The following is a 14,141-nucleotide window of genomic DNA, read 5'->3' on the forward strand; positions in this document are numbered from 1 at the left end:
ACGTAATATAAATTATCGTATACCGAAACTTTGGGACATTTGAGTAAACTTGTAAACATGTAAAAGTTGATTTGAATAATAGACTTAATTTATATTCTATAGCACATCTGCTCAAAATACTTACCATTTGAGCCTCAATTGCTCAACAGGTAAAGGAGTGGACTGAAAACCGAAATTTCGACGGTTCAAACCCCGCCCGTTGCACTATTGTCGTACCTACTCCTAGCACAAGCTTTACGCTTAGTTGGAGGGGAAAGGGGAATATTAGTCATTCAACATGGCGAATATTCTTTAAAAAAAATGATTTAAGATTAAATAAATTGACTTAAGTACCTAACTATTTCTATTGTCAACCCTTACATATTTAACTTACCACCGTCCAATGAGCCGAGACATTTCTCGATCAAACAACAGCTTTATAAATTATTGAATGTGCACTAATTGCTGATATCGCAAGTATTAATTAGTGCACTTAATCTGATACCTACGTTAAAGACAAGTTGATTGCTGGTTTCCGGCAATCCGACACTTTTATTTGTGGTATATACCATATACCTAGTAGCTTGTAGTTGTACCTCAAATTTGTATAGATAATAAATAGTCTTATATATGTACAAGTTTAACATAGCGCATCATGTCACTGACAGCCAACACATCAGTCCCCCAAATCTTATGTGTTATCCAACTCAATCAGGAAGCGACAACCAGGTTCAAATATCGTAACTCTTTGCCCTTTGGACAGGGCAACTCTGCTAAGCGTTTCAACGTAGCATCCCAAAAACTCCTGTATTGCAATGCTACAGATCTACTTTTAAATTATTTTTGGAGATAGAAATACCTATTCTTAAGTCTTCTATAGGCGTTGAGATCTCAATGCGGTTTCCTCCTGCGCTTCTTTGGAGAACTCTTTAAAATCCCTGCAAAAATGAAGCATGGAATGAAACGTCTGGTTTAATTGTTTATACATGCAAAATGACTAACCAGATCGTCTAGCTGCGATACAGAGCTCATACTTTGTGGTTAATAGTGGGTGTAGCGTGTCTCACATACAAAATGCCTAATATAATAATGGTGAGTAACCGTATCACTAAGCAGTCGCTATTATACTAACCAGAGACGCTCAAACGCGATGACAGAACTTGTGAATTGGAATAAACAGAGTCCAGATAGTTCTAAATATATCCGTCGAATTTGTTTTAGTAACACAAATCCAGTATATGTGTTTACCATTACGCTTATTCATTGATTCTTATAAATAAGGAAAAATAAACTAACACGTAATTAATTCAATTAAACTTTTTAATCTGCCTTTACAACAGAAGGTTATAACTTATACCTATTATAGAAGCCTTTATGTAAGTTAAACAGTGTTCATTAAACTCACTCCGTTTTGAGATTTCCGCAGCCACTTTACAGTCAAAGAATTCCTTCTACATACATACCTACCTATATTATCCCTCCAGGTAAACCTTCAGCTTAGAAACACTGCGATCACTCTCGATCTGATGTTGTCCCGAAACATCAGATCGAGTGATCGCAGTTGAACAAGAAGGCATCGCAGCAGCGAGGAAGTATAAATTATCTGTATGTATTTCTTCATCTTAGACTTGGGTATCTTATACCTCTTACTTAGCAGATAATATCTCTAGCCAAGAGATTTCTATCTCTAGTCTATGCGAAAGTTATGGCGATGGTATTTTTAGGGTTCCGTACCTCAAAAGGAAAATCGGAACCCTTATAGGATCACTTTGTTGTCTGTCTGTCGGTCTGTCAAGAAACCTACAGGTTAGGTACTTCCCGTTGACCTAGAATCATGAAATTTGGCAGGTAGGTATAGGTCTTATAGCAGACATTCGGGGAAAAATCTGAAGCCCGTGAATTTGTGAACATCACACAAAAAAAAATTAAATTGTGGTCATGAACTAAAAATTAGTTTTTTCAATTTTCGAAGTAAGATAACTATATCAAGTGGGGTATCATATGAAAGGGCTCCACCTGTGCATTCTAAAACAGATTTTAAGCATCATAGTTTTTGAATTATCGTGCAAAATGTCGAAAAAATACGACTGTAGTAGCGGAACCCTCGTTGCGCGAGCCTGACTCGCACTTGGCCGGTTATTTTAATAAACGACAGTCGTGGAGTTTGAAACATTTAATTTCTCCAACTTCAAAATAATCGAAATATCTTCAACAACATATTAAGAACCTAAGTGCTAAAACAATATTTCATCAAAGGAAGTAAGTACATAATGTTATATTCTGAACACATGGAATGCGAATAAGATGATCAAATCTGAATCGAGTGTGATTGCTAAATAACCGTGCGTATCAACTCTTCAATGCGTCTCGTTATGCTACAGTCGATTTAACATCAAAGACGAGAGTCTTGATTTGGGTGGCGTTAGAGTAAATACTCTTTCATTTGAAAGGAAAATAACACAGTTCCAAGATACCTAACAAATATCTTTATTTATCCAAATAAATCCCAACGGTAGGCAGGTAGGTACGGAGTATACGGATTACCTACACAAAGTTCTATAGATCATAAAGGATGTGATAAGTACGAAATACATGGCACTTATATCTACCCACGGAACAGAAAAAACAGTGGAAGTGCTAAGTAGGCGTGGCACGCGTGCCACAATTAAGCGTAGTTACGTAAAACTGATCCCAGTCGCGTTCTAACATCGCGTGGAGTTGGTAGTCTCGCGACAAATTCATATTGCCCTAGCAATGTTATTGTTCCGTTTTGGAGTGTAAAAATGATAGTAGGAGAAAAAATCTTAAAAATGGAGGTGTTTCGTATCATCGGTAAGTACGATTTTCATTGTTTTCTATAAAATCTTAATTTATTTCAATTTACTAATATTTAATAGAACGGTTAGTCAAAATCAACCTTAAACAATTAAGATAAAGTTTATTTTGGATTGATTCTATTCCGAAAGTACTTCGCTCCGTGTTCGCTACTCAAATAGTGATGTGGCCAAGTAGAATATTGAATTTATCGATTGATATCGATACAAGGATATAAATAAATAGTATAATTATAATTTATTAATGAGTGAGACGTTGCATTGATCACTAAATAGACATCAGTAGTTCCTCTAACCTTCATTTAAAATATTTTTAGGTTTCCCAAAGATGCAAGCATCAAAGAGAAATGGATAGATGCAACGGGTAGAGTTAATTGGATGCCAACCAAATCAAGCATGATATGCTCTGAACATTTTTTTAGAAGTCGATTTTATAATATCAAATAAAGGATATAGATATACGAAACCTACTGCGCTTCCATCAATGAAAATCGTTAAGTCTTTTAATCAAATAACCTTGTTTTATTTTATTACTTTCAGTAAGTATTGAAAATACTTGATATTATAATACAAAACAACACACCTCTTAGTTATATTTTTGTATGAAGATTGACTGACTAAATATCAAATTTAATTCATAAACACACTAATTAATTTTTCTCCTATTCATTTTTATATAGGTACTAGATGATGCCCGCGACTTCGTCCGCGTGGATTTAGGTTTTTAAAAATCCTGTGGGAACTTTTCAACTTCCTATGTCCTTTCCCGGGATGCAAGCTATCTCTGTACCAAATTTCATCAAAAACGGTTGATCGGTTGAGCCGTGAAAAGCTAGCAGACAGACAGACAGACAGACACACTTTCGCATTTATAATATTAGTACGGATTTATTCTCAAAATTTAATTTTGGTTTCAGCCACAAAATGATAAATGTGGTCACTCCAGGTTCTTCAAAAAGACAAAGTGATTCGGAGATTCCTGCGTCTAATCACGTTACCGATTTGATGAAGGCAATAGTCGAAAAATATATACATAAATGTTCGCATACACCATTTATTAAAATTAAAAATAAGACTTTCGAAACGCCAGTTTCTTAACAAATATGTTTTATTTCAAGGGCAATAAATAAAATTTATCTATTTTCATACGTTGCAGTATTTATTGTGCATACTTGTAAAAGGCATGCATACATACCAGCACTTTTATTCAATTTTATAATTACCTTTTTTAATTTTATTTTTACGAATGAACAAAATAACGAGTATCTATCGATATCGATAGGTAATTCATTGAGCTACGTGGTGCAGCCTTAACTGAGGAGGAAAAAAAATCGACCGATCACGCTAATGTCAACCATATGTTTAAAGTAATTAAGTTTATAATTGCTACTACTTAGAATACCGCCATCTATGGTCAAGTAGCGGAATTAATTGGACAATTAAATCTAGTGTGACGTGAGTGTGACTATAGCTCGTAAATACGTTCTTCCGCTAAAGCAAAATAAATCTTATTTCTAGAGCGTCAGGGTTTATTTCCAAATCTGTGACGTAGGCTAGTTTTGACTAAACTTAAACGACAAATCAAATGATTTGTTTCTTTGTAGTGCAATATATGACTATCGGTATATTTGTATGAGTTTGGCGACAGCGGTTCCTATAGTAATTTTGGTGAATTGCACTTCCACTGTTCTTTCTGTTCCGTGTATCTACCTAACATTATACCTATAACTTGCCTTTCTAGTGATTATATTCTCTTTGTTTCTTCCTAATTTAAAACTTAATATTATAGTTTAAAAGTTTTTTATTTAATTGTTTGTAATAAATTATTTAAAGGTAACTTGAAAACAACGAGAATTTAATCAAACTATATAATATTTTTAACCAGCAAGTAATGGCCTACCTGCAATACTTTATTTTCTCTTTAGGTTTATTTGATATTTTTAATCCGACTTACAAAAAGGCCCGTTTTTAGACGATAACATATTATTTCACGAAATCCGAAAAATCTACTACTCTACGATGAGCATTAATGTCGGAGCAATCTATCTATCCCTTCAGGAGCGCACTGCAGAGCTTTTAGACCTAGCCCACACAGCGATTTTCATTCTGGTGATTTTTATTCGCGAATATTTTTTTCCGCATACAGAATTTCACCTAACACGCACTGCAAATGCGGCGAGCGCCATACACTTTCATACTGCACAAAATATTCGCGCGAATAGGTATAAAACACCGCACCGCGGGGAAAAAAATCTGTGATTTGTATCAAATCACAGATTTTTTCCCCGCGCGATTTTTATTGGCTGTGCGGGCTAGCTCTTAGGCATGTTCGAGCTTATTGAAAATCTTGATGTTGTTTAGCTAGCCCAAATTCAAATAATAATAATAATTAATTCATGTCAAGGCTCTATTCAGAGATGCAATTGGATTCTTATCAACTCATTAGCTGATGCATCAATGACTGCCGTCAATAGGCTACTTGACAATTTTTTTAAGTTGGTCTTAAATGGTTAATATTTGTCCTATTATATCAAAAAAATTAACACTATATTTTTTTGCGCCCTAAAAACCGTAAAACTTTAATTTAAAAAAATATTTTTCTTAGACAGGTGAAAACACTGTCGGCCATGTTTGGCCGATAGATTATCTGTGCTCTGACGTCATGCATTTGTAAACAACAGCATAACCCTGGGTTATACTGTTGTTTACAAATGCGTGACGTGACATGCACAGATAATCTATCGGCCAAACATGGCCGACAGTGTTTTCACTTGTTCTTGTCTTGTGTTTCACATTTGGAACGTCCCATTTTTATAGACTACCATATACGTTTGTTGATTTTCAGTCTTGGTTAAAGGAAGAATGCAGCTACATACCTACATACAAATTATGCCGAATTTTTCGGCCGTGTATTTTTTTTAATTCCTACCAGATAAGTATACTTAAATAAAAACCGACAAGAAAATTCCAGTACTGTATAGCGCCAGTTTGTGGCACATAATATTATCTTCAAAGAAAAAAGTAAAAATATTCGTATCACATACCTAGGTATGGGAGAAACGTACACGCGTACTCGATGATAGCGTGGACGTGCGAGTTCGCCACACCATCCCGCCGCCAGCAAACAATCTAATAACGCCAATTAACTGCTCGTCAACATAACTTACACTAAACAAATACTGGGGCTGCATTTTATTGCAACCTAACGGGTGCCTGTAAATGTGCCCTATTAAAAATAGCTGTGAAACTGTACGTGATAGGCGATAGCATAGCATGGTGCATTTTATTTCTTAAAGGGTTTGTGAGGTTCGTCGTAAAAAACCGATTTTAAAACAAAAAATGATGGCGGCAAATACGACCTCCAGAGGAAAATAGCCGGCAGTAGACCTGCATCAGGCCGAAGAACATCGTGGCTAAAGAATTTACGCCAATTTTCCTTAATGTTCGGTAAATAATATTAAATCAAATGCCTATTTTATGCTACCATGGGAAAGCTTAATTATAGGTAGGTACATTTGTTTTGTGACTATGCAGAAGTGATTCATTGCTAAGAAAAGACTTGAAGACGAAGAAATCTGTTTATTAAGAATGTGTTTTTCATTTCTGGAAGTGAACCTCTGGTACCTACCTATATAATGCTTCTGCAAAACAAATCAAATTCACAGTAAATCACTTCAGAGATTCATTATCTCTTTGTACATAAACAGTCGTATTTTATTATGTGTTTACTTAATTTCCGGATATAAATGGACAATTTATTATCATTTAAAGTGACGTTGCTCTTTATAGCGACAATGCCATAATGGATTTGAAGTGGTGTGCGACGCAGTTTGAAGAGCTTTTGTTTTATTGTGAGTGAGCACTCGTGTGGGCGTCCCTCAGCCTTTATTCGTTTCCCCAAGTATATTTTCTTCTATAACGTCGAAGGCTTCGCGACATAGTGGCGACAGCGATAGGGTGGAGGGAGATAATCTGTGAACATACTTGATGTTATGAGACTTTAGGCTGGGTGCCCATAGGCCTTCTCCGCATGATCTATAATTTATTTTCAGCAGCCGAAACCCAGGTGAAGCGACTAAATTAGAGCAACTTAAGTTTTCATAGATGTGTGGCCTAGTTGTTTCGACTTCATATCCATCGATTTCGATTAAGTAATTATTATGCAACGTTGACCCAAGTCGATAAGCGACTTTGAAGGTCCGAATTTGGTATTTAGGTCTTCTCCTTGCCTCGGAGACTACGTAAAGTCATCCATTCCAATAATATCACTACCATCTGATAAATAACTGCAAAACATAAGACTCGAAACTCGTTCTCCTATAGTCGAGTCATATGCGAAAGGATCTGGGAACCCACAGCATTATTACTTCAACAATTATTATTATTAACTACCTACTTATGTGATGAAAATGGGGTCTCGAGTCCCGGCCCTTTGAAATGAGGAATACGGTGTAGAGAGACAGAGAGAGAGAGGAAGGCATTCATAGAGACACTCGGGAGCGGCTCTGATGTTCTAACAAAAGCTTGATCTGAACTACTGATAGCGATAGACCCAGTAACGTTTTAATGGAACTGTTCATAAATTCACGGTTCACCTTCGTCCTAGCTTAGCTCTGCCCACATAACTGGGTACCCTGCGTGCCCGAAAACCTGCACGAACGAGAATCTGCACGAGGCTACCCACCGTGCTATCGCGGTTCCGGCTTTTTGGGCTGCCCGTGTTTGAGGTGACCGTCGACTCGAGAAGCTCTGCCCGGCTTCTATGTGTTCCATCCGTTAATACCTACCTTTGATTAACTAGACCGAATGTGTTATGTCATAAATAAGGGGGAGCGAGATGTAATGTACCCCAATGCCACCCTCAAATAGGACACTTATGAATAAAAATAGTTAAGTAGGTATGTTAGTCTTATAGAAAATAGAAATAGGTTAACGCGACAATACAAATTCTAAAAAGTGATGCCAACAAGAGATGGAGTGACGTGTAACGACATCAACCACATAATATTAGGATCGAGGAGTTTAGGTAATAAATCTTTTTCCTCTATCCCCATACACGCATTTATTATTTCTAACTACTACTAGATGATGCCCGTAATTTCGTCCATGTTGATTTTAGTTTGTTTTAGAAGTCCCGTGGGAACTCTTTGATTGTTGGAGATAAAAAGTAGCCTGTGTACCTACCAAGCAAATGATGCCTGCATATTATCATAACATAACATAAAATACATAGAAATAAAATGAAGTGATTTTTGTACAGCGGTAGTTTATGGGGCTAGAATGAATAGATAACTAAAAAATACATGATTTTTATTTCTTTTTCACATTAACGTCACGCTGTACGGGAGGTGAATAATGACGTCACAATTTGTAAGCGACCATTTTTTTCAGTTTTATATTTTTATTAAAATTTTATTACTTCGCGATAAAGAGACTTCTTACAAACAAAATTTTGATTTGCAGAGGCCGCGAAGTTAACTTGATGCTTTTTCGAGATACAGAATTGCTAGATTTGTAGTTCGAGTTACAGGAGCGTGATATGTATGTACAGCTACATCACAGGGAAATGATATTCACTTTCAATTATAGCGTCTAAATAATTTGAGTTATATAGGGCTTTTGTACTTCAACGGAAGGGAATAATCAATAATTACTTTGTCTTACAAAGGATTTTGAGTTAACGGGGTTGGAGTGAAAGAGGTCCCACTGTGTACTACTCGCTGCACTGTATTTTCAACTCGATAAAAAGCTACGAGTTATGCATCGAGAAATGCTTATTAATTGCAGTATAAGTGGGTGCTGTGAACGATGCCATTCGTGTAATCAACGCACCAAACTGAAGGGCTGATTGGTCTTATTAACCTTATGATCTTGTCAGTCTGCCTATAGTAATTGAGGAGAAGCCTTGATACATTTCAATTGTCTGGCGTCGTCGGCTTACGTCTCTATAATGCCTGATATGACGTTCCTAGACAGACAGTTATTCTTAATAGAAAGCTGCTTATTGTTATAGAACAAATAATATTATTATTAGGTATAATATTTATGGAAAGAAAGCACACGGGTCGAGTGTTTTTTTATTTTTTCATTTGAATTAATTTACAAAACCTGCAGTTTATTCATCGATAGGTAATGAATATAAGTTTCATAAAACACTTATTTCGATAATATTATTATGTAAAGTGAAAGTTGACTCCAATCTCCATCACTAAGAGTCCTGAAAAAAAACTGAGAATCGTAGTATCCTAATTCCTAATAATAATACGTAGAGATAGGTAAATGTGGAGGTTGGAATGTTTGACTTCACGCCCGAATGCTTAACTGATTTGTCTGGGAATCGATATAGCGTACCTATATCTACTTAAATCTATCTGATCTATAACACAATAGGCTACTTTTTATGCCCGATAATCAAAGAGTTCTCACGGGATTTTTCAAAAACCTATAGAATCCATACGACGTAGTTGCGGGCATCATCTCATTTATGTATCTCATGTATAAAAGGAAAATATAAAAGGACTGACTGACTGACTGATTTATCAACACACATCTCAAACTACTGGACGGATCGGGCTGAAATTTAGCATGCAGATAGTTATTATGACGTAGGCAACCGCTAAAAAAAGATTTTCGAAAATTCAACCCTTAAGGGGATACTATAGGGGTTTGAAATTTATGTAGTCCACGCGGACGAAGTCGCGAGCATAAGCTAGTCTTGTAATAAACTAATTACTATAATCAGCATGTAGGCGGTAGGTTCCCACAGAAGTTCTTGTTGAACATCAATTTGTTAGTGAACAACGCTGCATCACAAGCACAGACCATGAATTTCTCTGTGATCACAAATCGCAACACCTTTCGGCTGATCTCTGATGAAGCTCGTTCCTAATCGAATAACACTGCACCAATAAAAAATTTGACTTTCAGTCGAGGTCTTATAACATAATTTTCTAAAATATTTTTATAGCAGTAATTCTGATCTCCTTTCAGAAACCAAGGTAATCTAGTGCACTGTAAAGTTAGGTTACGGTGTTAACGACTACCATTAGGTATTGGCGATAAAATCTGGGTTTCAACTCCAATAGCCATTTTACACTTCCACTATATCAAAGTGATTGGTGTTTATAATTATGTACTAATCGGAAACCGTTACGAGGTTTATTTAAATTCAAATTATAAATTATCAGTTCTTAAATCAGTGATTTATCATTATAAAACTAGGTAGCTACATCACGGTACACTAGGGCACGCCTAAAAGGCAAATCATAGGTAAATAGACCTAACAAAAATGGCCGCTTTTGTCTGAGACCAACTTTTATTTCAATTAGTTAAAATAATATTTTTTACGAAACCATACAAATATATATAACTAGCTGACCACTCCCGGCCTCGCTCCATTGGAATTTTTGTACCTAACTTAGGTTTAGTAGCCCATGATCTAGGTAGGTACGTCATAGAGAAAACCTATACTACTACTATAACCTACCTAAATCTCGAATTTCTAAACTCAACGCGCGTTTTAATCTGTACCTACGTTTAAATGTAAGGCGTTAACTATTTATATGTACTAGCTACATAATATTATAGTACTTAGATACTTCTACAGCGAAGCATGGCAGCGGTGACGACAGCTTGCAAAGTAAATTGACGCACGATCTAACCCACGCACTTTTAACACTTCAGAAGCATTATCCCTATCTGCTAATATGTCAGCGGCTCTATTTTTGCTTGCCATTTACTGATACGGCATTATTTAAACGTTAAGCCCTGTAAACAGAGAGGTGCCATATACAAGAGGTGGTGATGTCCCGCCAAACGGCCTCCACTTGACTGGTGAACAAGAGGGAATTGGCCCTGTTCTATTTTTTCGTATCTGACTTTGAAAGTTTCTTAGGCGTTTCCTATATATTTTTCTCTAAAGAAATGGCAAGCTAAGGAAAACAAATTGGTTTTAATGACTTATTTAGCTCGCAGAACACTCAAGAAGAAAAAAATACAAAATATGTAATATAAATATGTAATATAAGTAAAAGAGATAAATATTATATGTACCTATATTGGTACCTATTGTCATTATAATAATACGCTATGATAGGCTAGTGGTTAGGACGTTCGCCCACTAATCGGAGGACGGGGGTTCGATACCGGGCACGCACCTCTAACTTTTTGGATTATTACCCAAATATTACTAGCTTTAACAGTGAAGGAAAACATCGTGAGGAAACCTGCATGGCTGAGAGTTCTCCATAATGTTCTCAAAGGTGTATGAAGTCTGCCAATCCCCACTTGGCCAGCGTGGTAGACTATGACCAAAACCCTTCTCACTCTGAAAGTAGAGTGTAGAACCATGCTCTGTAGTAAGCCGGCGATGGGGATTATGATGATTATAATAATACTAGTTGATGCCCACGACTTCGTCCGCGTGGAATTAGGTTTTTATCACCTCACCACGTTATTGTAAAATAAGATGGGGGTGTTTTTCTGATGCCTGATGCTCTAGATTCTCTTTAACTCAGTAGGTACTAGGTACCCCTACAAGAGATAATTTAATAAATTATCTCTACCCCTACTGAGTACTACCCCTATAGAGTAATATTAATATTAACATTTTTGATACAGAGGCCAAATGTTAGTAGATAACACGTCATTAAATACCTATAGTTTACTTTTCTTGTTGTCAGTTTGCATTATAAGATCGTCGAACTCAGTAGGTAGGTAGGTATATATTTTTTTCAATTTGTTAAATATCGGATGATAAGTAATAATATCACTCAAAGTTGTTTTATTAAAAGTAAATAGGTATAGGTTTTAAAATGAAGAAAATTTTCCATTTACTTACTTCGTAGCTATCTCGTCACATTTCGGAAATACAAAAGCTCAAATCGTTATTTGACTAATTTGATGTCATAAGTTTAATTTGAGAGGACATCTCAATTATACTGTAAAATATTTCACTATTACCTACCTGCTTTTCTGAGTGATCCTTACAGTAGAAAACTTTCCTCGCGTTACATTGCGTCACTACCTACGAATTACGAGGAGCTATCCGTGCTGGGGGCATTATTTTTATCGATACGATGTATCGACATATTTTTACGATTAATTCCTACCCTTACGTACTCGTACGGGGAAATACGAATTCCCCTTCCACCCACTGGTGGGAGAAGCCGGTGGATGCACGGGTAGCTCCTCCGAATTAAGACTTTACAACGTTTTTCTCTATGTGAAAAATCCCACACAAAATTCTGCAGTTTTAGCTTCGTAGGGCCACCATTCACAACCTTTATTCACAACACATTATTTTATTGACTTTAATTTTCTGTATTTCGCTGATTAGGTAAGTATTTATCAGGTCGTTATCTAGTAGTCTAGTACCGTATTATTATAACCTATTAAAATAACTACATCCGACGTTATTATACACCATTAACGTAGTTACATTTATAAAATAATGCGAAAATATACATATAACTGCATCACTGCTTTTATCTTGATACTTACCTAGTTACGGTTTACGGTAAAGAATCAGTAGATAGGTATCCCAGAACTTATTTTGAAATATTATTTTTCACATGTTATCAAATAAACAGATGATGCCCACGAATTCGGGTTTTTTAAAACTGCCGTGCCAAATCTTTCTTTTTTGCGGAGTAGTCTAATATATCCTCCAGAGTTCAAGTTATCTCTGTAAGTACCAAATTTCGTCAAAATCGGTTCAACGGATGGGCCGTGAAAAGATAGGTAACAATCTTGAAAATATTAGTATGAAAAATTTAATCTATATGCTTCCTTATAATATAAAGTTATTGAAATATGACTGGGAAATTAAATTTCTTTCTTATTATGGAGGTCGCATTCTGCGGCAAAAATGACTCAAGGCCCGCAGAAGAACCACTTTAAAACAAATAAATAGGTAGATACCTCACTACAGCCTTAGTTAGAGAGACAAGAAAGTCGCTCTAAACATGCTTAAAAGACTTCACACTAATCAAAACTTCGTTCAAAGGTCAAGCAAACTGACCAAAGGTCGCAATAAACTACTTAATTTAAACAACATAACGCAAATTAGACTATAAAACCTTATCTCGTCACGTCCGGCAAATTACAAGAGATATCAGAAGATGCCGTCGCTTATCGAAACCTTTGCCACTGTAGAGGTCTTAACTTGTAACTCCACGCAGTAAGAAAGTAAGTAGGATTAGACACTTAATAAGATAGATGGGTACAATGGGCAGCAAATTAACATATTCCCACATAACATTAAGATTTCGTAAAAACAGGTGCCAACATATCTGTATTCTGTAGTAGGCGTCAGGTCGAGATCGCTATCGGGGTATGGGGCAGGGGGACGCCGCGCCGCCCTACACACCCGCCCGTCACCCGCGCTCGCCCGCAATGGGTTGGGACTGTGCGGGTGTGCGGGGCGTTTCCTCCCCGATCGCCATCTCAACCTGCCGCGCTCTACAGGTAAGAGATAACCATAATATCCAGACATACTTTAAAGATAATGATACCATTTAGAGGCGCTCAATTTTTAAATGCATATTTTTACTTAATTTCGTTATTGTAGTAGACATTTTATTTTATTATCATAGAAGGTATATTTATAGTAGCTTTCAGAAAAAACTAAATTTAAATTTAAATTTGATTATTTTATCAAAATATAAATTAAATAAGCAGACCCTAGAAAAAATAACAAAAATCAACAGCCTTCTAGTTTATCAACTAAATTACTTAAGTTGTCTTTTAATAATTGTTTTTCTTTATGTTTATATTTTATTTGACTACTACGGTTCGAAAACAGTAGTTAATACAAAAATACTGGGATTTATAGGCAACTAGCTGATGCCCGTGACTTCGTAAGCGTGGATTTAGGTTTTTAAAAATCCCGTGAGAACTCATTGATTTCCCGGGATAAAAGTAGCCTATGTCACTCTCCAGATCTTTATCTATACCCATGCAAAAAATCACGTCAATACGTTGCACTGTTGCGACGTGATTGAAGGACAAACCAACAAACCAATAAACAAACACACTTTCACATTTTATAATAAGTATACTGATGGTTAGGTACACCTAAAAGAAAAGCTTTCTTTTCGTATGTGCAATCTGCAAAGTAATTTTGTACTAATAAAAGGTACCTAATAATAATTCTGATGTAATTATTAACTTTATCCGTTATGCATTATATATTTCCAATGGGCCTGCTAGAACACATCTATTAAGGTGACGCAGGACGCTTGACCAAACCTATTTGCTTTTCACTTGACTATCAAATAATGTAGTAATTACCCTCCTACGTTTGTATGAAGAAAGCTCCGTCCTGAG

At 36.1% G+C, this 14,141-nt stretch overlaps 1 long non-coding RNA gene across 1 annotated transcript; it reads left to right on the forward strand.

Moving 5' to 3' along the window:
• Positions 1-2,741: 2,741 nt before the first annotated feature.
• On the forward strand, positions 2,742-3,961 carry LOC138404757 (uncharacterized). Its single transcript, XR_011238559.1, has 2 exons — positions 2,742-2,811; positions 3,131-3,961. It is a non-coding gene; the product is annotated as an uncharacterized lncRNA (long non-coding RNA).
• Positions 3,962-14,141: the final 10,180 nt, after the last annotated feature.

This window comes from Maniola hyperantus, chromosome 3 (genome assembly GCF_902806685.2).
Source record: "Maniola hyperantus chromosome 3, iAphHyp1.2, whole genome shotgun sequence".
Classification (NCBI taxonomy): domain Eukaryota; kingdom Metazoa; phylum Arthropoda; class Insecta; order Lepidoptera; family Nymphalidae; genus Maniola; species Maniola hyperantus.